Source organism: Camelus dromedarius, chromosome X (assembly GCF_036321535.1).
Source record: "Camelus dromedarius isolate mCamDro1 chromosome X, mCamDro1.pat, whole genome shotgun sequence".
NCBI lineage: Eukaryota > Metazoa > Chordata > Mammalia > Artiodactyla > Camelidae > Camelus > Camelus dromedarius.
In genome coordinates this window covers 35,990,186-36,016,107 of record NC_087472.1, presented here as the reverse complement: position 1 = coordinate 36,016,107, position 25,922 = coordinate 35,990,186, and the positions used below count along the sequence as shown (strand labels likewise).

Below are 25,922 nucleotides of genomic sequence, written 5' to 3'. Positions count from 1 at the left end.
GCCTCCAATATCATAAACTTACCTGTTGTTTCTATGCCGATAACAGATGTTTTCTGGATATTTCCATCTGGATGTCATACAGGTATCTCAGACCTAACATGCCTAAGTCTGAACTTGCCATCTTCTTTTCCTAACCTCTTCCCTGGCTAACTGCTCCCTCAAAAAATTCAAGACAAGGGACAGCTCCTCCAACAGTAGAATTCCAACTGATAAAGGCAGAAGGCAGGGCGGAGGGAATAAACACTAGGCAAACATTGCAGTGATAACTGTTGCAGGCAAGAACCACTGATAGATGCTGATTAGCAATGAAAGATTATCATTTTTGCACAGGAAATACTTGTTGATTACAAAGGAAGAATAGCAACTTTATGGTAGAGGAATCTGGGAGACACTACCTTAGCCAAGTGACCAAGGTTAACATCACCAGTAATAACACATATCTTCATATACCCCCTGATATGATGTACCAAGAAGGGGACAGTATCACTTCTGTGGTATTTTTGCCAAATTACCCAAATGTAATAATGAAAACAGATAAGTCCAAATAAGTCCAAATAAGGAACATTTTACAAAGTAACTGACCAGGACTCTTCAATACTGACAAGGTAATGAAAGAGACTGAGGAACTGTCATGGATGGAGGAGACTAAGAAGATGTAAGAACCAAATGCAATGTGGGATCTTGGATTGGGTCCTGGAACAAAGGACATTTGTAGAAAAACTGGTGAAATCAGAATAAAGTCTATAGTTGAATTCAAGCATCAATGCTCATTTCTCAGTTTTAAGAATTTTAACAAGAAAAAAAGGAATTTTAACATGTCTATACAAGATGTTAACATTAGGGGAAGTTGAAGAAAGGATATACAGAAATTCTCTGTAAAATCTTTACAACTTTTCTGTAAATCAAAAATCATTTTAAAATACAAAGTTTAAAAAAAAAAGTATTGTTACCCAATCCATTAGCCTATCTTCAAACCTTAGAGCTGCTATCTTTGATGCCTCCCCTCTTTCTTAGCCCCCACATGCAGTCAGTCCCCAAGTCCTGTCATCTTGACACTTTAACCTTTTCAATATATCTCAAGTCCATCCTCATGATCTTTTCCTAATTCAGTTCCTCTCATTTTCTTAAACTACTTAAGATCAGTTTCCTATCTGATCTTCAAGACTACAATGTCTCTCCTTCTTCATTTTAGTTCATACAGTACTGCCAGGTTCCTATTCTTAAAACAGAGCTCTGATCATGTTATACTGCTCCTTAAATATCCCAGATGATAGATTCAACACAATCTCTATCAGAATCTCAGCTGATGTCTTTATACAAACCGACAAGTTAATTCTAAAATTGATACGGAATTGCAAGGTACCCCAAGTAGCCAGAACAATCATGAAAAGAAGAGTAAGTAGGAAGGCCCACACCACCTGATTTCAAAACTTACTATAAAGCAACAGTAATAAAGACACTGTGGTACTGGCATGAGGATAGACATATAGGCTAATGAATAGAATTGAAAAGTCTAAAAATTGACACTCACAACTGATTTTCAACAAGGGTGCTGAGACCATTCAATGGGGAAAGAGTCTCTCCAACAAATGGTGCTGGGAAAACTGGATTTCCATATGTATAAGAATGAAGTCCGGACCCCCACCTCACAACCATATACAGAAATTAACTCAAAATCAGTCAAAGACCTAAATGTAAAAGCAAAAACTATAAAACTCTTAAAAGTAAATACAATGGTAAATCTTCATGATCCCGATTTGGCAATAGATTCTTAGATGTGACACCAAAAGCATGAGCAACAAAAGATATAGGTAAACTGGATATAGGTAAACTAGACTTCATGAAAATTAAGGTATTTTGTGTTTCAAAGCATACTATCAAGAAAGTAAAAATGACAGCCTAAAGAATAGGAGAAAATTTTTGCAAATCTTATCTCTGATAAGGGTCTATTATGCAGAATATATAAATAGCTCTCAAAGCTCAACAATAAAAAGAAATAATCAAGTTAAAAAGTGGGCTAAGGATTCGAATAGACATTTTTTTCCAAAGACACACAAATGGCCAATATGCACATGAAAAGGTATTCAATATCATTAGTCATCAGGGAAATGCAAATCAAATCTACAATTAGATACCACTTCACACCCACAAGTAAGACTAAAATAAAAAAGGCAATCACAAGTGTTCATGATGATGTGGAGAAATTGGAAACCTCATACACTGCGTCGGGATGTAAAATGGTGCTGCAATATTGAAAACAGTTTGGCAGTTAATCAAAAGGATAAACAAAGACCAAGCAATTCCACTACTATGTATATATCCAAGAGAAATGTTCACATAAAAACTTACACATGGATATAAGGATAGATATAAGGATGTCCAAATACTCATCAATGAAAGAATGGATAAACAAAATGTGGTATACCCATCCAATGGAATATTACTTGGCCACAAAAAGGAGTGGAGTTCTCATACATGCTGCAACTTGGATGAACCTTTAAAATATTATACAGGTGAAAGAAGCCAGTCAAAACAAACCATATATTATATGACTCCATCTCTGAAATGTCCCCAGTAGGCAAATCTGTAGAAGCAGAAAGCAGATTAGTTGTTGCTTACAGCTAGGGGGGTGGGGGAAGGACAGGTAGGAGAGTGATAGCTAAATGGTATGGAGCTTCTTTTTGAGGTGATGAAAAGGTTCTAAATTGACTGTGGTAATGGCTGTACATGCCTGTGAATATACTAAAAACCACTGATTGAACACTTTAAATGGGTGAAATGTACAGTAAATGAATTATATCTCAAAAAACTATTTTTTAAAAACAAACTTCATATGGCTTTTTATTGTCTGTTGAATAAAGTTCAAAATCCTTAATTTGGTATCCAAGTCTCTCCCCTCCCCCATCATTTCACACCCCCTACACACCAGCATTATCACTCACTACCCTTTCTCACATGCTATCAAACCAAAATGAATTATTTACCATTATCCAGATACCTCATGCAGTTTTCCATCTTTGTCTTTCCTCTTGCTGTTCTTTTCCCTTGGATCCTCACAACTCACCTTTACATGTTGATACACTGCTTCTCTTATAAGGCCCAGTTCAAATACTCCCTCCAATGCAAATCTTTCCTTATTCTTCAACCCTTATATACTAGGCCCTCAAAAACTTATTTACTGGGGGCAGGGTATAGCTCAAGTGGCAGAGTGCAAGCTTAGCATGCATGAGGTTCTGGATTCATTCCCCAGTACCTCCTCTAAAAATAAAAAAACCCTCATTGTCTCCCCAGTCCCCCACCAAAATAAAACAATTAAATAAAACAATAATAAATAAATTAAATATTTTTAAAAACTTATTTACTGAAAGAATAAGGGTAAGTAGTCCTCCCACTGCCAGAGGGTAATCCTCTTAAAGCTACAACTGTACTTATCACTTCCTTTCCTAGTTAGGCAGATGCTCACAGCTTCAGCCCCCTTACTAAGCCCCTGAGAATGGTTCCAAACTGTTACTCTCTACCTCTCCCCAAACCCGGCTCTTGATGAAGAAAACCAACATTACATTATGTCAGGGCCACCGAGTATAGCTGTGTAGGTTGTGCACTGCACAACCCTAGTGGCGCCATTCAATTACAGTCTATGTGAATGGCACCCTCTCCTAGGGTTGTGCAGTGCATAGCCATTCGTGGCAGCCCTGCTTGGAAACATCAGAATTTGTGAACAAAGCCCAAAAGTATATTCAACGAGAAGAAATCACTCTAACTATATTGCTGTTGAGAAGTGGGTATTTTCCAAATCTTAAGAAGATTAAAGAGAAACTTAGGAGAATAACATGGTCACAGCACATGCACAGTTTTTGCATGGAATTAGAAAACAGAAACATCCAAGAGAAAAATTGTCACTGACGTTTTTCCAGCAGTGGAGAGAGAAAAGGATACATGTTCTTGTCAATAAAAAGGTGTGATGCACCTACATATGAGATGGGAGGGAAGTGGGCAGGGTAGAACTATTAAAAGAATAACACAGCTACTGAGGATAGGACACAAACAGGTCAGAACCAACTAGGCCCAAGATGGCAGAAGATTTGACTTCCAGTAGACCTTGAGCCTCATTATACTCTTATTACTGTAAAATAAGCCTTGCAGATAAGAAGTACCTACCATGCACCAATGCCATGACACTACTAATCAGACTAAATAAGGACAAAAATCCCTCATTGCCTTGGGAAGGTGGAGCTAGGATGAAAATCAGGAAATACAACCCCAAACCCCTCCCTCCCCAATAAATATTCTGTCCATTCATTTCTACACCCTATGTAACCAGCTTGCCAAAGAAATTCAGCACAGCTACTCGCCTGAGTCTGCCCACTCTCCCCTTGAGTGTCTTATCACTTAATAAATCCTCACTATACTTTCTTGACCTCCATGTTTCAGCTCTGAATTCTTTCTGTGAGGAGACAAAAACGTACTCTCTGGTAACACATGGTCTCCTCTCACGTAAGACCCTTCAATTCCATTCAGTTCTGATTTTAGGTTATCAAATATGCCCCTGTTTAATTTGGCTTCACGAATCTCGCTATCAGGAAGGGTATGACCTGGCTGATAGACACAAGTGTTATGTGTCTATACAGATCTCTCTCCCCTCATCAATTCATTCATTTGACTTGTGGTTTATCAAGCAGTCTTTTGCAAGGTTGGGGAGTGTGAAACCAACATCCCTAGGCAAGCTAATTAGACTCTGAACCCACCAACCAAACTGCGGAGTTAGGATCCATGTCATCTCCACCAAGGCACAGACACCCTCTAAATCCCAGTCAGAGCAGCCAGCAACAAGCCCCCCTCTGACGACCACATCTAAACCACAAGCAGCAATGCAGGACACCAATAGGGAGCCAGAAAGGGCTGGACAGATTGGCTGTGAAAACAGGTGAGCAGAGTCCAAGTATGACAGATGTTGGGTTTGTTCCTTCTTTTCTCCTCACTCCAGTTCAGTTCAGCCTCTCACTTTCCTATTTGCTCTACCTGGCATATTTCACTCCACTTCTTCTACCTCCTCCAGAGGGTTCCTGGATAACTCCTCCCCACCCCCCAGTTTGATCACTCCTTTTGTGAATGCCACTTGTACATACTGGTACTATACACTTCTCTCTCCATTAGTCTCCTACTGTTGTAATAATAATAGTAGTAGTGATGGTGGTGGTGGTAGTGGTGGTGGTGGTGGTGGTGGTGGTGGTGGTGGTGGTGGTGATGATGATGATGATGATGATGATGATGATGATGATGATGACGACGATGATGATGGCAGCAACTGTTCTTTATTGAGTGCTTCACTATGTGCCTGGTACTATATTTGTGTATTCCTCATAGCAACCCTATGAAGTAAGTGCTATTCTCCATCCCACCTCACTGCCATTTACATATGAGGAAACTGAGCAAAGGAAAGGTTAAATAACTTGCCTAATGTCATACCACTCAGTAAATAAGAGTCAGGCCTTGAACCTAAAACTGTCTGATTCCAAAGACCACGTTTGTAGCCAAAACTACCTTTTGTCTCCCTCATTTGCCTTCTGAGGAGTTTCCTCTGCCTCCACTCTCTGCAGTGCCTAACAAAGTGTCAGACACAGAGAAGTTCCCCAGGAGACATGTGCCAGTGTGACTTGGCTTCTTGGCCAGAGCCCAGCCCAAGACGCAAGCTGGAAGAGAAGGGAAGAGGGGTGGTGAGGACAGAGAGGCTTGACCTTTCGGGGAGCCTTGGGAGCCCTCCTCCTCTGATCCATTTAAGATAGGCTCACACTGCCCACCTTGACCTCAATCCCAGAAAAATATTTAGAACAGGGTGACCTGGTTGTCTTAAAACTCTTCCAGACAACTCCGAAGGAACAGAGCCCAGGCCAACCTGTGAGACAGATGGATGGTATCCAACTCCTGCAAGAACCAACTGTGTCAGGGTCACAGCCACATGAGCCAGCAAATGTTTGCAGAGCTCTGCCACTGGGAAGCTATGCAAGTATGGTCAAGGATTGGGGCACTAGAGGCAAACAAGAGTATTTTTAAGGAAGGGAGGTTTTATATATATATCTCATTAAGCCTCAGTTTCCTTATCTTTAACAATGGGAATAAAAATACCTACCCCTTTAAGGGTTGCTAAATTATAAAATGAGAAGGTAATAAAAAGTACCTATCATCTAGTGCCTGCATCAGTTTGTCCTTGCTGGGGTTCTGGGCACACACAGAGATACAGGACATAGATCATGTCTGCAAGTTCACAATCCATTTGACAAAGGTCTTCTGGTCTAGATTATTGCCAGCACTCTGTCAACCAGTTATAAAGCTGGCTGGTAGATGACCCTAACTCTCAACAGGCCATTTTGTCAGATGAGAATTCTGGCAGGAAAGAAGAAAACTACTGGCAAGAATAATGGTTGGTGTTTATGTCTTCGCTTCTAATCTCCCATCCACATCTCATATTAGGAACCTGGGGACAAAAAAACAGCAGATTAGGGGTCACGGGTTGGAGGGAATTATATATGCCGTTCTAGTCCTTTCAAATAAGCTTGAGTTTTTATATCACAACCAATCAAACATAAAATCTGAAGGAAAAACATGTTTATGGTGGTTACCTCTGAGACACAGACTTCGAGGGGACTCTGCTACATGTCATATTTTTGTAATGTTTTGGGTTTGGACCATAGGCGTGGTATTGCCTTAATGTTAGAAAAACACAATTAAAAAGGGAATGTCACAAAGAATAAAAATATGGCACCCAACTCTGCTAACCTCCTGGAGTACAGAAGGGAGTCAGCTAGAAGTCAGAACAGGTTCAAAAACCCGGAAAGCTCTGTCCGAACAGTACTAGGGAAAGTGAAATTGCTGTGCCTCCCCACAGATAAGCTCCTTCTTCAAGCAACTGGAAAGATTTATTTTAATCCCCGAGACTGCCTCAAGCCACTGTTATGGCCCAGACACCAAGCCAGCTGGATAATTGGATATTTTTTTTTTGAAGGGAAGGTGCCACTCTTTTGTATGTGACAGTAATGACAGGACAGTCACAGTGAGACTCTTTAACTCCTCAAGCTTTACTGATCGTTACATCTTCTAGGCAGGAAAAACTAAGGTACAGAAAAGTTGATCCTATTTCCTCACATATCTCAAACAGCCCAGAACCCAGCTGTTTGGCTTTGCTGTTAAAACTCAATGGTTCTAAATGCTGAATGCACACTAGAATCACCTAGGCAGTTAATTTAAAATAAAATCCCAATTCCTGGGGCCCATTTCTCAAGATCCCAACTTAACTGGTCAGGTGTGGGACATGGGAAGCAGTATTTTAGAGCATCCCAGGTGATTTCAAGGTATAGCCAGGTTTGCGAACCCCAGCTCTACCCACTGCTGAGTACCCCAGTATTCTTGGAGAACTCTCAGTCACTATTTTTTAAATTCTTCTTTAAGCAGTATACTCCCCTCAAAAAAAAAAAGGCAGGCCAAAGTCTGTAACCTAGACAATAAGCTGGGAGCACAAAGAGATAGGACTTCTGTGACTTGCAACCAAAGGAAGGTGAAGACAAAAAGTGGACACCTAAGAATGGACCAGAAACAAGAGAACAAAAAGCTTGGCATCTGAGCACCCGCCCGAACGTCAGAGCATCAAACTCCTGCTTCATATTCCGGCCTGGGTAACTTGACACACCTGCCCTCCAGATGGAAAGCAACCCTGAATTAGCAAAGCAAACCCTTAAAAATACACTTTCTTCTTAACTGAACTTCTGAGAAAAAATAGGGATGTCTGTTTTTACAGAGGTCATGGACCAAGTTTTTCCCCCTGCGGCCTTCTCTCGCTTCCCTACCTGCGTCTGTCCCTGTGTCTCAAAGCAGAATAACAATGAAACATGAAATCAGCATGGGCTTGGAGTTTTAGATAGCACTCTTCCTCTGCTCTTCCTCCGTCTGTGCTCTGACCCTAGAGCTTGGGTTTTGTTCCCAGCGAGGGAAGCACTGAGATGGATGAAAGGGCTGGGGACGCATGGGGAGTTGGCCTTTTGTTCCCTTCCTACAGTCAGGGGCTATTCTGGAAAGCAGCATCAAAAGAAAACTTCAGCCTGGGATGAGCTGAAATTGGACAAAATGTGATGAGGCATAAATGTGAAAAAAAAAGAAAAAAAAAAGAAAAGAAAGAAAGGGAAAAGGAGCCTTTCTTTACCAGAAGGGGCTCTTTTCTGAAAACTGCCTCAAATTATAACACTTTCCACATTTGGTTCCCTCCAGGAAGCTTTGCATTGTTACCTAGAACCCAAACGCTTTCTGTCACATTATGAGGAATTGAGGTAGATGCGAATGGCCCAGAATTTGGTGGTGCATGGCTTCAGGAATAGCTGTTCTAGGCTCATTCTGTTTCCTTCAGTCCAGACAGACAGACAGATGAGAGTTTATTCAGAGTGACCTTAAAGAAGACGCACAGAAGCAACACTGCGATGGACTAAAAAACATTGGCGGTTTGAGGGCACACAAAGCTGTCCATTATCTTTTCTTAAAGGGGCACAATGAATGCTGCTTTCCTTTCTTACTCATGATGACATTGGCCCACCAGTCTACAAGGACTCTAGGTAGCCCAGTGGAAGGAGGCTTGGCTCTCGTAAGCCTTTGAGGTTGGCTTTGGGACTTTCAATCTTTTTAATTAGCCACCTGCTTGCTTGTCTTCTTCACGGCAGGGAGAAGTACCCAGCCTGATGTGGGACTCCTGGAGTGTGTTGTACAGGAAGGCAGATGAGATATGAGCTATGCCGTCCTCTCCAGCCAACCACATCCCTTCCACAAGAATCCAACCTTGAATCCAACCTGGAAAAGCCCTGCTTTCCTTGCAACTTCCTCTCCAGGGGCCAACAGATGGGCCTTTTTCTCCTAAATGCCTTTGAACTTTACTTAGGTGACCCACTAGGCTGTGTCCTTTAATTCAGTCCTATGGCATTCTCTTCTGAGCAGAAGAAACCCGTAAGAATCATGACCAGAAGTGCAAATAACATTAAACAACAGGTATTTAAGGTCCCTGGGTAATTTTTTATAGCTGAGGCAAGGACCCAAACCAAATGGCCTTAAAGGGCCCTCCTAGTTCTACAGGGGCTCCTTAAAACTAATAATAGTAACTAACAACAACAACCACCTCATTTATCAAACCACATGCTTACCAATCAAATGCTTGATGGTATAAAAAATTTTCTAAATGGTATTATCACACCAGCAGAGTGATTTCAGCAAATCGCATAATCAAGAAATACCCACTGAGCACTCAGTCATGTTCTACACTCTCTGCAGATGTGGAATCCTAGAATAATGAAGAGCCATCTGTTATGTCTCAATTCTGTAAGCAGTGCCTTGGGTGAGCCGTACTCCCTGAGCTCTCCCCCAGGCCCCGCATTAATGAGCCAAACCCAAATCACAGAATGTACTTTTTGCATTGCTTCACCCTCCTGTTTACCCTAATCTATTTGCTAATAGTGACCCTGATCAAATGATTTGAGACTGCCTCAGATTTCCACAGAAGGATGAGTTGTTCTAATGCATGCAGACTTTATTTACAGAACATACAGCTCTGGAAGAAGATACAATGGCCTGGGAATCAGAAGCCTTAGGTTTAAATCCCAGAATACCTGCTAACTAAAGTATGGACCTGGGCAAAAACCCTGCCCTCTCTAAACCTCAAAGTCCACATCTGAAAAAGAGAGTTGGACCAGATTTGTGCTTCTCAGCCCGGTTTAGCAGCCTACGGGTATGTCTCACCAGGCAAGAGAGGTGAGGCAAGGGATTTATTACGGAATAAAAGTTAAGAGTACTGAAGTTTGCAAATTATCTACATATCTTTTCATCTGTATCTTATCCCTTTGATAGTTCACCCTTTCTCACATGCAAAACGCTTTTATATGCTTTCTTGAGTCAGAGAGCAGAGGTGAGTTATAGATACAGCAGTTGGGAATTCTACATGACCCAAATATTATCTTCTTATTGATGCAGCCCTCAACTTAGTCTGCTGAGCACACAAAGACCATCATGTGTATAGCAGCTACAAGAAGGTTGAGAACCCCTGGACTAAATCATTTGTGCACTTCCCATATTATTAAGAACTTCGCCTTGGTATTATAGAGTGCCAGGGGAAACCTGTAAGAAGTAATGCTGGAAGGGAGAGCAGAAGCCAGCACTCAAGGTCTAGGAAGCCACATGAGGGAGTCTGAAATGTTCCCTCCGACAATAAATCCCCATGATTCTGCTCAAAGAGTGAAACTCAGATGTGTGCAGAGGATCCCAGGTCTGAAACTCTGGTGCTTTTTCCCATAAAAACACTGTTAGGGATCCTGGTTAGGGGCCAAGGGACTGTACTTCCATTCCATTTCAGATTAAATAGGCTTTTGCTGGCTGGTATGGCAACCGGACCCCCAAGAATATTGTATCCATGGGAAAATGCAATCTGAATTCTAAACAGACTTCCAAAGAAACTTTTGGAACAAAACCCATTCAACAGTTGTTGGGGAATGCCTGGAAAGCAATGAAACACAGGACCTTGCTTTCCTCCATGGAGCCAGTGTTTGAAAATAAAGACTGAACACTGCAATCACTATCTTAAAATAAACACAATATTCTCATTTTGATTAGTAGGATTATATTTAGGTGCAAGCATTTAGTGGCATCATGGAATGTCTATTTATATATTTAAATTACCACAAAACCCCAAATATGTTGGAGATGACCAGCTATTTTTCACTCTAAATAAAGACAATGCAGAAATGGGGAAGAGGGTGGTCTCTTTAGAAGGAAACATGGATGCAAACCAAATCTGTAACTTATATACAATTTTCCTGTGTCCCTGCCCAATCAACTCCCAATTATTCAGGCAGCAATTCAACAAATATTTGAATGCTAAGTGCCATCTAAGTTTGCATGCTAGTGTCTCCATTTTCCTTCATTTCCCTTTCGATAGAAAATCCCTATATGCTTGCTCTTGAAAAAACACCCCACTTTTCCCACCTACTCACTTGGCCTACTAACAGTGAGGGATAATGGAAGTGTTGGTAATTTCTCAGAACTACCCTCCAAATCCCCTCAGGTCCTTTTACATACAGAGTAGTCACTCTCAAAGTTCAATGTGTATACAGATCACCTAGAAAGGGGTGGGTTAAAATTCATTTTCACAGGTCAATTCCCTTTCCCCTTATCTGGACTCAATAGGGCTGGGGTAGGGCTCAGGAATCAGCAATTTTCATAGGCACCCAAGGTGACTGATGCAAACGGCTTAAGAACCAAACTTTAGAAATTGCACAGCAGATATTTTAGCTAGCTTGAGTCCCCAACCCTGAACTGAGAATAACCATTTGCCAATCAGAAAGCTGGGCAATCTGATGTTGAGACACTGACAGAAGGTAAAATCGACGCAAGAGAAAAGACAGCATCCTAGTCAACTTGCCCCCAACTGTATTTTAGTTTTTTAAAATTCCATATTTTCACTTTAATCCAAGCAGATGGCAGTGCCTTTCCAGCAATCTCCTACTGGCACCAGAAAAGGAACTCCACAGAGACCATTTAGAAGGAAGGTATAAAAGTGGGAGAAGAAACAATGTTAATTTGCTTGGCCCTGCCTCAACTTTTTTTCAGCCTCCTTACCTCTCCTGATGGTTGGTTTCCATTTCTGGAACTCAGTGCTACTTTGGCAGAGAACAGAGGCCAAGCTGGGGAGGTCTTTTCATTACTCACATTAATGTTTTCCTCTATTACATGAATAATCAAGAGTTGACTGGAAAGAGGAATAAATGAAAGGCAAATATTCTACTGAGAGGTTAAATAGGATAAAGAAGGCCCCCTGTTGGTTGAGAGCTGTGAGGTGGCAAGTGAACAGTCAGAATCCCTGCCTCTTTTCATTCTCACTGTTTGCCAGGAACACAGATTTAAAGCCCATAATGTCAGTACTAAGCTTAAGAGAAATAATCAGGTATCTGTGTTTTTCTATAACACTCAGAAGAGTCTTCAGCACTTAACGTTAACCCTAAATGTTAACCAACCGTTGTTGATTCAGCCCCAAAGTCTACAATTGTAGACCTAGATCTGGTCTGACAATTTATTTTATTATGGTAAGAACATTTAACATTAATTAGTTCTATCCTCTTAACAAATTTAGAAGTGTGCAATACAATACACCATTGTTAACTACAGGTAACGTCATGTAGCAGATTTCTAGAACGTGTTCATCTTACGTAATTGAAACTTTCTGCTCATTGATTAGAAATTTCCCGGCCCCTGGTAACCCTTTCTTCCCAGCTTCTAGTAACCATCTTCTACTCTGATTCTATAAATTTGACTATTTAAATACCTCATAGAACTGGAAGCATGTAGTATTTGTCCTTCTGGGACTGCCTTATTTCATTTACCATAATATCCTCAAGGTGCATCCATGTCATAGCATATGACAGGATTTCTTCCTTATTAAGACTGAATAATATTCCATCGTGCATATATATTTTGTCTTTATCCACTCAACCATCAGTGGATGATATCTGGATCATTTCTACATCTTGGCTATTGTGAATAGTGCTGCAATGAACACTGGAGTGCTAATACCTCTTTGAGATCCTGATTCCAATTCTTTCGGCTAAATATCCAGAAGTGGAATTGCTGGATCATATGGCAGTTCTATTTTTGAGGAATCTCCGTACTGTTTTCCATAGCAGCTGTACCATTTTGCATTCCCATCAGCAGTGTACAAGGGTTCCAATTTCTCTACATCCTCACTAACACTTATCTCTTTTTTTTTTTCTTGCTATTATTAAAAAAATTGAAACACAAATGTTGGTCTGACAAATTTTTTTTTTGAAAGAAAAGTCCTAATCAAGATGACTCAATAAAAGAGCGGTTTAGGGTAAGAAAAACAGGTATCCCATGAGAATCCTGGTGCAGGATAAAGCTCGGCCTCAGGAGAACTAGAGGGTGGTTCTGGGTTCAAAGCGATCATGAGGAACGGCTAACTCTGTCTCTCAGGACATCTCTACTCCTCTCTTACCAGCTTCCTGTTTCGTCATGGCTCCTGTCTCCTCGTAGCGCTGCTTGGACTTGGCCTGACATGACTGCTCCCCTCCCCGGCATCTTTTGGCTCTTGTCCCGGCTGCAAACTGTCTTGTTTAGTCTCTCAGCTTCCCAATTCTAATTTCCTAAGAGAGGAATATGCATGGCCCAGCTCATCTTATCAAGCCCATATCACTTGCCAGGTGATCAGTGGGCTGTTTTGAGGACGGATGGCCACTCTCAGTCCCATCAATTTAAGCCAAGGAGGTAGGATCGCTGGCACAGTTCATGGCTACTGCCCCAGCACAGCTGGCGTGGAGTAGTTTGCCTTTGAAGGGGATATGGACCAGAAGGCACGGTACAATATATATGCACAAGCCTGATGCTTAGCATGTAATCTGAAAGATAATGATACATCCAATTAGGAGCTTCAAGCACCCATAGTCTTACCTTCTTAATTAAGAAAACAGGTAGCATCCAACCCCAACACAGACCTCTCAGCCCTCCACCCCTAATAAACTAATTTGTTTAAACTGGGGAAAGAATGCAAATGTTAAATATGTTGTATCACAGGGAATAACAGCAAGCTGGCAGCTCCCTACGGTAAAGAGGAAAGAAGAAAGCACGAGATAGGCAAATCTTGACAGCGGATACCACTGGCCTTTAAGCCCATCTCTCTTGACAGGCCTTCAGTTGGCTTGCTTTACACCCTATGATCATCTTATCTTCCTCAAAGTTTCTCCAAGTGGCACGTGAGGTCAGTGTTCAATGTTAACTAGAACAAACAAGCAGCATCACAAACCGACAGATGGCAATTGAGAGCTTATCATTCTTAGATTATTTCATTCCCTGGAGTGATACACGCCGGACAGTAAAGCATTCTATTTTGACAGCCCCCTAATAACGGCTGTCAGACACTTCTATTACTTCAAGCCTAAACCTTCCCCTCCATAACCTTCCTTCCTCCCATCAATTCCCAGTTGCAACAATCAGAAATGCCACGCCTGCTAAAGTCAGTAGGAATTTTGCTAGTGGTGAGCATCTGGATGGAGGAAAAAACAAAAACACTGACAACTATTAAGAATACTGGAGAAACAACAGATCACAAAACAAAAATCTGGTGGTGGCCATCTAGTAAAATGAGCAACAGATGAAGAGAAATTAAAAGGTTGTGCTGCCTTGAAAACAATGTTTCTCAAATTCAGAGCAGGTCCTACTGGAGTTGAAAAAAGAAGTTTCAAATAGGGTTTCAAAGACCAGAGCTGCGAAGCCCTAAAGACTTGTGAAAGAATTTAATATGTAGTCTTATCTCACAATTATCCCTGAATGGCTTAGTTTATTGAAGAGTTTTCCTGCAACACACTTAACAACATTCATTGATTTGCATCTTATCACTCCAGGTAGGCGAGTTACGGTAGCTCTGAGGGAGGGAGCAGACAGAATGGTGCTGTTATTGGTACCCAAAGGCATTTATCAATCTTTTTGTCCCCTGAACCACCTATTATCCTTTCTTCAAAACAGTCCCTCAAAATCCCTTACACTTCTTTCTCACCAGAGATACTATGTAGCTGTTAAAAGGAGTGAACAGTGCTACATGCATTGGCATCCAACTCTATTGTCTGACGAGAAAAGTTTCAGATTGTAGGGAATCATCCCAGTTTCATTTAAAAAAAAAAAAGGAAAGAGAAATATAAAAGATCTGGAAGAATAAATGGTAGCTGTTAATAATGATTATCTCTGGTAGATGTGATGATGGAGGGTTTTTACTGTTTTTTCCATTTCTGACTTCCTTAAATTTTTCTTACAAAACGTGGGTTTTGTTTGTTTTTTTTTTTTACAATCAGGAAATGGATATTTTTAACCCTCTACAGTTCATTAATAGGTAGTATCAACATGGCTTTGGTTTTCACTTCTAATTTGTAGGTTTTGGAGAGGCTAGAGGGGAAAGAGTAACATGGAAGGGTCTCTGAGGTTAGAAGAAAGTCATTCATTGTGTGTATGGGAGTTGACACTTAGTAAAGTTCATGAATGGGACAGAAGGCAGCGTGGCACAGAGAGCAAACTCAGTGGCCCTGGAGTCCAACCTCAAGTCTCAGCCTACTCCTCACTTGTTTTATTTAAGCTTCCTCCTCTGTTGACTGGTAATATGTATCAAACACCTGGAACATGTCTACCATATGATGTGCTCAGCCAGTGGTAGCTATTTTTGCTTTCAGTGGGGGAGTTAAAGAGTTACTGAAATTCACTTTCATTCACTTCAGTTATGATGTCTGTAATTTAATTTAAAATACTTTCAGCCTAGACATTGTGAGATGTATATGTATATTCGTTTTCTACACTGTAGAGCAGTTAGTTAACATCCAGTCCTGTGCTGGACACACAGCTGCATGGGCTAACAAGCCTTGATTCTGCGCATCCCTTCCCAACTTTGTTACTTTGGTGAGGACAAGTTGGTAGCTTGAAATGAAGTATGCAAGTTGGCAAAAACTATAAATCAGGGCTTTAAATGCTTACCAGCACACCACTGTTAACATCTGAACAACCCTAACTGAGCATACACACTCCAGGGGCAATCAGTTAGCAACTAAAATCTCTAATCAAAGAATTCAACACTCAAGAATTCAACAAACAAAAAGACAAACTACCCAATTTAAAAAATGGGCAAAGGTCTTGAACAGCTATTTCTCCAAAGAGGATATACACATGTCCAAAGAGCACATCATTCATTATTAGGGAAATGTAACAGAAAACTACAATGAAGTGCCACTTCAAACCTATCAGGGTGGCTACACTTTTGAAAATGGAAAATAAGTGCTGGCAAGAATATGGAGAAATCAGAACTCTCGTACATTGCTGGTGGGAATGTAAAGGGGCTCAGCTGCTTTGTAATATTTCTGCACTTCCTTAAAAAACTAAACATAGAATTACCATGTGACCCAGCAATTCTACTCCTAGGTATACACTCCAAAGAATTGAAAACAGAGAGTAAACAAATACCTTTAAGTCAATGCTCACTGCAGCTTTATTCACAATAAAGGGAAATAAACCAAGTGCCTACAGATAGATGAACAAAATGGGGTGTATCCATAAAACAGAATATCATTCAGCCCTAAAAAGGAATGCCACATACTATAACATGAGTGAACCTTGAAAATACTGTACTAAGTGAAAGAAGCCAGACACAAAAGGACAAATATTGTCTAATTCCACTTACATGAGGTAGCTAGACAGAAAATAGAAACAGTGGTTCCCAGGGGCTGGGGCGGGGAAAATAGGTAGTTATTGCTTAACACTTAATGGGTACAGAGCTTATAATTGGGGTGATGAAAAAGTTTTGCAAATAGATAGTACTGATGGTTGCAGAACACTGTGAACAGAATTAGCACCACTGAACTGCACACTGAAAAATAGTTAAAATGCCCAAGTTTTGTTATATGTTTTACTATAATTTTAAAAATAAATAATGTACCAAAGGTTACTGAATTGTATACTTAAAATGGGTGTAGTAATGGTATATAAATGATACCTCAATAAAGGTATTTTCTCTAATCTCATGAGCAAGTCATGGGGGAATTTTGGAGGGTGATGGAAGCATTCTCTATCTTGATTATGGTGTATGCATTTGTCAAAAGTCACAGAACTCTACCCTAAAAAGGGTGTAAGAAGGAAGATATACGTTAATTTTTTTAATGAGAAAAAAAGCCACACTCAATGCTTCAGCTATGAAATCCTTCAAATGGTTTAATTAGAACAATGGATACTAGAAATGATATTTCACTGGGGAACTTCTTGGTGTTCATTCAAGACAGGTGGATCCATTAGAAATAGTCAGGCATGCTCACCTTTGCATAAATTGGATATAAGACTCGGTTGGCCCAGTGTCCTTCACCTCTTGGGAATGACACATTAGGCTCAGGAGTCCCAACAAAGTTCAGAAACTTAATGGAGGATTTAGATGTGTGCTTTAATCAGAAAGTAAGCTGAATTCTATGGCTAGAATATTGTTGTGTGTACCTGCAGTGAACCCTTCACACAAGACAGTGGTTGCCAACAATAAGGGATGGAATGTCTCTGGGCATACAGATCAGGCTGTATGACTCTTTTGGGCCTGATTATCAATAAATGTCTGTGTGGCAGAATTTGACCTGAATTGCTTTCACTGTAATATTCTGGCTGAGGGAGGAAACCTTTATAGCCCTCACTTACCTCTAACTACTGGAGATCAATGATACCCACCAAAATAAAATCGAGTAACTGCAGACAACCAAACTGGCTTATTAGATCAATGTGCAACAAATATTCTGGGGACTTCCGTACAATCAGCGGTGTGTCTGATCTTGACAATTTCAGTAAAATCAAAACGGAAGAAACAAAAAAATGATCTCCTTTCCCATTCAGGCTGTATGGCTAGCAGAGGTGAGGGGATGGGAACTGTTCATGTTTGGGCCTTATTTACAAGGTAATACTATTTTTTTAACTGAAGTACAATTGACTTACAATATTGTATTAGTTTCAATGGTACAACATAGTGATTCTATATTTTTATACATCACAAAATGATCACCACGATAAGTCTAGTTACCATCTGTCCTACAAGGTAATACTATCGAATGAATTTGTTTCTTGGAAAGATTTCCCATTTAATCCATTGCTCGCCTGGGTGTTTTATTCAAAGGGTCAAACTTTACAATATGGGTCCAGGAAAAAAGATGACATTTAGCAGTAGCACCTCTTTAAATCGAGCTGAGACTTAGGACCCAAATATCAATTTGGGGGGGGGTGTCCTCTAGCCTCGGAGGCAATGTGGTTATGAGCCTGACCAGTAGGTAACCTCAGACAATGGGTGAGCTGGGTGAGCACAGGAGGAAGGAGGTTCAGTGAAACAAGAGAAGGCAAAGACCAGCATAAGGAAGTGAAGGCTTCATTCCATTCTTTTTTTAAAATCATATTACACTGTATTCTGTCATCATGAAGTCACTGTATACAACTCCTTAAAATACAGATAAAGGCTCCTGGGAACCCGTATTCTAAATGAATTAACAGAGCTGCAGCTACAGCTCTGAGGTCGTAAGTCCCTAGAGACCTAGATGAAGGGAGACCATGACATTGGTTCCAGTTCCCTGAGTATTTTATACACGGGCATCTCCAGTCATTTCACTATAAGGAGGTTGCAGCCTGCAACATTAGGCAAACTGCTGGAAGCAAACCCAATACATTAAATTAAGATTTAACAACCAAGAAATTCACAGGCTATAATTCACATTACCAAAGGACTTTTTTCTCATTGGGTATCTGTGGAAATCCTTACCTGTGCAAGCTACCCTCTCTGCACCTGAAGTAGGATTTAACCTCTAGATTTATATCACAAGCAATTTTTCTCATTCTTACAAAAGACAGCAACAGAGATGAGTACATTTGAAGGAGAGAGCACTGGTAGCTCTCAGAGGGAAGTCCTCTTAACATTTAATTTCAACGTGTATGAATATATCCCCGAGCTGGACGCCATGATCCAGTCCTGGGCCCCCTGTCAGGGCAGCAGACGGGGAAAACCCCTCAGCCTTGCTCAGGGATTTCAATCTTACTTCTACACAACCTTCACCCTTTGAGCCACCCCTGACCCATCATCTGTACCACGTGCATCACTCTCAGAAAGTCTGGCCCAGGTAGTACAGAAAATCAAAATCTAGACCCACTGAATCCCTAGAAGACAACTCTGCAGCATTTTCTATGGAATACAGGTTCCCAGTAGCCTTGTGCTCTACACTGGAATTTGACAACATCGTAAAATGACTATAACTCAATAAAAAATGTTTAAAAAAAAGAAAAGAAATGTTCAACCTCATTGAAAAGTGGGGAGGATAAAAGCAATGAGATTAAGAAAATTCTAACAAGCGCAGGAGGGTATAGCTCAGTGGTAGAGCACGTGCTTAGCATGCATAGGGTCCTGGCGTCAATCCTCAGTACCTCCAATAAATAAATAAATAAACAAACAAACAAACAAACAAACAAACAAACCTGATTATCCCCACCAAAAATTTAAAAAACCCACAAAAAATAAAAAAAAAACTAAAAATATTCTAACAAAAAAAAAAGAGAAATTTTCAACTAGTCCCCTCAAGGAAAGAGGCAAGTGGGAATAGAAAGGGTGGGCTCCCAGGTTGCTTTCGAAGGATCAGGGAGCCATTCAAGACACACCTTTCAAGGTACCAGGACCACAGAGGACAATTCTGCCTGTGGCTAAGCAGCGGCGACCAGCCTGCCTCCCCTCACACAGGCGGTCTCTCTCTCCCACTTCCCAACTCCAAGCCTTCGGCGCTTGATGCTGCTGTGGATCTGAGCCACAGGAAGGCACACAATAACTGGAAGCTAATGCGAAAATAAATCACTTGTGTTTTCTGACGGGACTGGGTTTTGATGGAGTTGGTGAATCACTACTGCCTAGCCCTATCCAATAAAGGAGGGGCCAATAACTCACATCCTCTCCCAGTAGCTTGCATGTCCCTGGCGGAGATGACTGTGTAACACCACCACTCTCTTCCGGCTCTTGTTCTCTCATGAATGTTTAATGGCTCCCTATTACCGACTGTATCAAGTCCAAATGTCTCCTCTGGATACTCCAGCGTGTCACGCTCTGCCTCCACTGCACCAAGCTGGCACTATCTCCCTCCTCTCCCAATGCAGAGCTCCCACTGGGGGCAGTTTCCAATTTGAATCAGACTCACAGCTTCCTCTCTCTCCACAGTTTTCCCAGGATCTGGGCTGCCTTGCCAAAATTCCAAGTGGCCATCACATCAATGTTACTGTAGATTACTATAAATACTGAGCTTCTCTTAGCCATAAAAAAGGGACTGTGCCTTTAAATAATCCATATGATCCTACACTGTCCAATATGGACTACTACACATGGCTATTTCGATTTAAAGTGTTTCAAAATAAGCAAAATGAAAACATCAGTCCCTCAGTTGCAGTAACCACATGTCAGGGGCACAGCAGCCACATGTGGCTACTATATTGGTAAGTACAAATATAAAACATTTCCATCATCATAGAAACTTCTCCCAGATAGTCAGTACTACTCTATACATGCAAGAGAGAAGTAGCCTACTGCGTGCTAAAATTGTTATTTGCCATCACTTGGATAACTTGAGGATCCAGATTTGACAAAAAGGAATGCACAGGACTTAGGGTTACAGCCCATCTCAAGTAACCAGAAAAGCATTTTTATCACTGATCCCAATCAGCTCTGGAAACATCACAGGTAATTACAACATCCCATTTTTTAAATAAAAAAGTCACATGCAGCAGACCTCAGGAACCCTTCAACAAAGCACTGACAGACTAGTCAGCTTCAGTCCCCAGTACCTCCAATTAAAAAGGATGAAAAAAACAGGAAAATAAGCAAAAATGTTCACATTGTGGTAACAAGATTCTGGGTGATTTTTATTCTCTATACCAGGGCTCAGCAAACCATGGCCCACAAACCAAATCTGAGCCACTGACTGATCTGCATATAAAGTTTTATTGGAACATAAACACACATGTCCTTTTCTATACTGTCATTGTCGGTGGCTGATTTTGTGCGGCAATGGTAGAGTCGGGCAGTAGTGACAAAGGCAAAATTATTTACTATCTGGCCCTCTACATAAAAAGGTTGCTTACCCTTGTATTTTCTAAATTTTCTATAATGAGCATGTATTACCTTGCAATATTTTTCTTAAAAGGTCTATTTCCGCATTGTGAAAGGCCACAAGGAACAGGCTAACAACTTCAGATTTTATTCCGTAAGTAACTGGGAGCATTAAAAGTTTCTGAGGAAGGCGAGACATGACCCGACATGGTATCCACTAGTGAAACACGGAACACTAGTCATTTAAGAGGAAGAAATTTAAACTGTATGCCAGGCAAAGTCTGTGATTCATCAACGGCTGTGACTTACTTAAAGGGGAAGGCAAACTTAAGATGTGGATTGATACTGTTTCCAAACTTCCTCCTCTGAATAAACCCCATGAGGTGGTCTCCTCCCTGCAGTAATGATCAATCAAATTTTATCCTCCAAAGAAAGGGGGAGGCCATGTGCAAGTGTGTAACTTTTGCCTGGAGAGGCAGTATGAAAGCTTAGGGTGGTAATCCTGTATTCCTAAAGTCAGTCTTCCATCTTCCAAGATTTTTCCTGTCTCCTATCTTTCTTTTCTACTCTAGAAGGACACAGGGAGATGACAGTGGGTAAAGGGGGAGAAGGGGCAGGGAAAGGCACAAAAGGAAAGAATATAAACTATTAGAAGCTTCTGTCTCCAGGGCTTTAAAGGAGTCCCTAATCTACCCAGCCTTAGAATTGGTCAATGCCCTGAATCCTAACTCCAGGGAACATGGTCCATCCAGTTTTATATTTAGAAAGAGGAAAGAGGTATTTTTCTAAGAGAAATCCTTGAATTCACAGGCTTTCTCAAGGTTGTCTATGCCCTCGCCACCTGCCTCAGGGCTACCTCCCCAGATATACTGCAAATAACCAGTTGATACAAACCATTGTCTACTCATTCTCTCAAGAATGAACACAAGGAAAGAATGGAAATGGTCTGAAAGATAGTTTCCTTTCAAATAAACACACTACCAATGACAAAGAAGATGCATCATCTACAGAATGAGAAACTCACAACTATCATAATTCCAGTTCTGGATGGAAAACACAGTAAATAGGTCTCTGGGTGGTCCCCACCCCCCTTTAAACACCTGATTGTTTTTGGATTTCAGCAAATTAAAGCTGTGAATTTCATTTGGGGCACCTTATAAGACAGAACAATTTGCATGTAACTCTGCTAGCTGTTTTCTAAAAATGTATTTATGTTGTATTTTATTGGTTCCAGAGAGAGCAGACACAGAATGCACTCAGGTGCTCAATTATTTAACAGATCATAGTTAACATTTTATATTTTAACATATACCCAGTGCCGACAATTGTTCTCATGAGCTTTCTGAACCATTAAGCTGCACTGCTCTCCTTCCTCTAAATCAAATATAAGTAATTTGTTGTCATAGCAATGCTTCTTCCCACTCCAAAATAGTTCAATACAGGCTTTGTTTCAGCAGACAACTATCTGTCTACCAAAAATTGGTCATTATCTTCCATCTTCTTGACAAATGTCTTATTAAATTTAGCTGCCTGGCTTTTACAGTCATCAGGAGACTGTATTTCTGTGGCACTTTCTAGCACCTGTACAGGAAAGGGGATTATAGGACCCCTGTGAAATTGCCTGGAAGCATATCACAGCTAAGTCGCTGGGTGACAGCCAATCTCCCCAGTCATGATGACAACGATCTTTTGCCTTATTACCCAGCTTTATGGTTTATAGAGTGCTGTCACCCACTTTACTGGATGTGAGGCAGTACGAGGTGATGCTTATTTATATGCTTCTTCGATTCCCTACATCGAGTGGGTCATTTAACTGTGCGCATCAGTTGTGACTTATACTTGGTCTGAGCTCTCACCTCTAAGGCTAAGCTCTGCTTCTCTACCCTATTGGTGTGGTATATTTTAAGCTGCTGAGGGTAATTAAATAAGCTTTGGAATTGCAAACAGAAGGAACAACTGAGGCATAGGATACCATTTTGCCAGTTCCTTGTGCAAGGGCCCACTGACAAATATTATCTGTTCAGATCAACACACAAGACCGCACTGCAGAGTCAGCACCAACAGTCATGCTAACATCATGCTTGTAGAGCATGTTACAGTTGACAAAGCAGTTTCACAAAAATGATCTAATTTGAACTGTATCTCTTGTCCACCCATCCCCTACAACACACACGAAAACACAGCTGAAGCAGGATGTGGGTACCTAAAGTCTTGTTCCCTGCCTTACAATTTATCCATTTTTAAATAAGGATGAATACTTGGTGTTTCCAAATCCAGTTCCTTCAAGCCCTGACCTTTACTTCATGCAGCCATATTCTGTGGAAGCCAGAGCCTACCTTCCACCCCAATAGGCTGGAATTTCTTTCTTATTAAACTTCAGTAATAAAAGCAACTTTAGAGGAAAGAGCCAGAGGATAGGGAGGAGAGATTCTTTGACATGAGCCAAAGTCTTTAAAAAGAAAAGAATGGGGTTGAGGAGATGGATGCCCATGAAATTTCACTTTTTCTTTATACATCCTGTATTTGTATTTTTTAATTTATGATCATAAGTTACTTCTATACTCAAAAAAAAAATTAATAAAACTTAGTCCTGACTGGCTCACCTGCTCCCCCTTTGAAATTCTCTGGGAGGGAAGGGGGCGTCAGTGAAGAGAACCGGCTCAGAGTGCTTATTTCAGAAATACAATCAGAATCGGGGCTGCCCTAACAGAGCCTGAAAATGAGATTTCACAGAACCACACAGGCTCAAGAGCTGAAGCTGAAAACTTCCACTCCCACCCAAATGTGACCAAATGTAATTTGTCTCTCTGTATGGCTTCCAGCTTCATGTGGTTTGATTCTACTCGAAAATCTAATAAAAGGTGTAGTCGTGGCCATCACTTCTGTTGCTCGGTCCTCGCGAGCACTTGTCTCCCAGACTTTATTTTTTTTTCTGCAGAATGAGCAGAGGAGCAGATTAATTATTTAGAATCCCTACGCAACTATTATCTCAATTTCTGCACACCGCACCCCTGTCAGATAGAAAAGGGAACGAGTACTACACACATAATTACAGCCATTGAAAGAAACTAAGAGGCAGGGAGGTAACGGGATTTGAGCCAGATCCCACAGAAAATCCTAGGCAATAAGAAGCAGAATGCCTAAGGGTCTGAAACCTGTCTGACCTACCAATAGTAATGTCTATAAGGCCCAAGAGAAATAAAGCTCTCCTTCCCAACCTCTCACCCAACCCAAAAGGGATACAGCTTTCAAAATTGTTTTAATGATGACAAAAGCCTCTGGCACTTGAGGATATGAGGGTGTTAATTTTGTTTGGCAAAGTCAAATTGCTTTAAGAATTTAATTCTATAAATGGGAAGGTGCAATTCTGATTTTAAATGTGTTTCTTCCCTGGAGCTCAAAATCCAATTTACCCAGCCCACCTAGAGGGATGCTTTTGCTTTCACCGAGTCACCCTTATTAATCTATCTACAGGCTAAGTTGCAATGGGAATGCCTATATTGATCATTTGATCAAAGGATGTAACAAAGAAATGTAAAAAGTAACTTACTACCCCTAATAACATAGCTTCAAAGTATATAAAGTAAAAGTCGACAGCATTAAAATAAGAACTAGATAAATCCACTTTTGTGGTGGTAAATTTTAACAACTCTCCCAGCAATGAATAGAGTAAGCAGACAAAAAATTGAGTAAGGCTGTCAAAGAGCAGCAAAATTAACAAGGTTGATCTAGTGGACACTGGCCTTACGCTGGGCCACAAAGCAAGTCTCAACAAATTTCAAAGAACCAGACCACCCAGACCACATTCTCTGATCACAAAGTTAATTTAGTTAAGTTAGAAATCAACAATAAACTTTTAAATGTCTAGAAATTTTTAAAAATCTTCTAAACATCCCACGGGTTAAGAAATCACAATGGAAATTATAAATTACTTGGCATTGAACAACATAACAAAACACTACATACCAAAATTTGTGGGATCTAGCTAAAGCAGTAGGTAGCTCAAAATTATGAGCCTCTAATGCTTATAGTCAAATAAGAAAGTAGGAAAATAAATGAGCTAAGCATCCAACTTAAGTCAGAAAAAGAACAAGAGATAAAATTCAAAGAATATATGAAATATTAATTGTTTTAAAAAATAATTTAAATTAGCAGAAAGTAACAAAATAGAAGACTAACATACTATAAAGAGGATTAATAAAGCCCAAATTGCTTCCTGTAAAAGATAAATAAAACTCATAAACTTCTTGTGAGACTGATTTTGTTTTAAATAAATAATGTTACGAATGAAAAGGGGTTTAATCCTCGGACAGATTTCCTGAACATAATTATATAGTAGCTACAAGTAAGTAAAGCATCCTATGCCCATCCAAAAAAGAAAGGAAAGAAAAGAAAGAAAAGAAAGAAAAGAAAGAAAAGAAAGAAAAGAAAGAAAAGAAAGAAAGAAAGAAAGAAAGAAAGAAAGAAAGAAAGAAAGAAAGAAAGAAAGAAAGAAAGAAAGAGTAAAAAGGGCATTATCTTTTTAATATCTGCAGTCTCTATAGTTAAGAGGCTATTGACAATTTTAAACCAATAAATATGAAAATTTAGACAAAATGGTCACATTCTTAGGGAAATAAACTACCAACACTGATTAAAACAAATAGAATACTTGAAAATTCCTATCATCATGAAAGAAATTAAATCAGTCGTCCAAAAATCTTCCCACAGGGAGACACCAAAGCCTGACAGTTTTACCAGCAAGTTCTAACAAGCATCCAAGAAACAAGTTAACTCCAAACTCATGCAAACTATTCCAGAGTTTTGAAAAAGAGGAAATACTACCCAAATGGCTTGATGAAGCTAGCATAAATACCAAAACCTGACAGGGACAGTCTGAGAAAGGAAAACTAGACCCAGATTTATTCATGAACATAGTTGTAAAAACACCAAATCAAATACTAGCAAACCATATCCAGGAACAAGAAAGATAATGCATCATGATCAAGGCGATTTGATTTCAGGAATACAAAGGTGGTTTAATATTAGAAAATCAATATAATTCACCACATTGAAAAATTAAAGAACAAAAGCAATACAATCATCTCCATAGATGAAGAAAAAGCCTTTGATAAAAAGCAGCATCCATTCATGATTAGACAAAAAAATAACTCAGCAAACTCAGAATAGAAAGGAACATCTATATTCTGATAAAAGGTATCAATAAAAAAATTTACAGCAAGCCCTATACCTAATGGTGAAACACTGAAAGCATATCCTTTAAGAC

At 40.2% G+C, this 25,922-nt stretch overlaps 1 protein-coding gene across 9 annotated transcripts in view; it reads right to left on the bottom strand.

Annotated features, from left to right (window-relative positions):
• The window catches only part of TMEM164 (transmembrane protein 164), a 150,012-nt gene that overhangs the window by 100,063 nt on the left and 24,027 nt on the right, over positions 1–25,922 (bottom strand). Inside the window, exon 1 of one of the 9 annotated variants that reach the window (XM_031446172.2) lies at positions 23–1,845. The exons of the other annotated variants lie outside the window; for them this stretch is intronic. The gene's annotated coding sequence lies outside the window, so the exon portion shown is untranslated. Of the gene's footprint in view, positions 1–22; positions 1,846–25,922 lie in introns of those variants that run through there. 9 annotated transcript variants of the gene reach the window in all.